Source organism: Penaeus monodon, chromosome 22, assembly GCF_015228065.2.
Source record: "Penaeus monodon isolate SGIC_2016 chromosome 22, NSTDA_Pmon_1, whole genome shotgun sequence".
Taxonomy (NCBI): domain Eukaryota; kingdom Metazoa; phylum Arthropoda; class Malacostraca; order Decapoda; family Penaeidae; genus Penaeus; species Penaeus monodon.
Window position 1 is genome coordinate 32,440,298 of NC_051407.1, and position 268 is coordinate 32,440,565.

Below are 268 nucleotides of genomic sequence, written 5' to 3' on the forward strand. Positions count from 1 at the left end.
CAATTTTAAGAAACTTTAGTACAATAAGGCAAACTCTGAATTAAATGGCCAAACTATCTACATGCAGTTTCTCATGCATTATCATAATCTATATGATACTGTGAAATGTACATGAGTAAGTGAAATAGATTTTTCTACTGTAATTCCCAAGCACTATTCCACATAACAGCAATTTGAAATACATTGTACGGAGACGTGATATAGCTCAGTGATAAAGTGCTAGCTTTGAAATCTCAAGGTCATGGGTTCAAGCCCAGCAAGTCCTTTT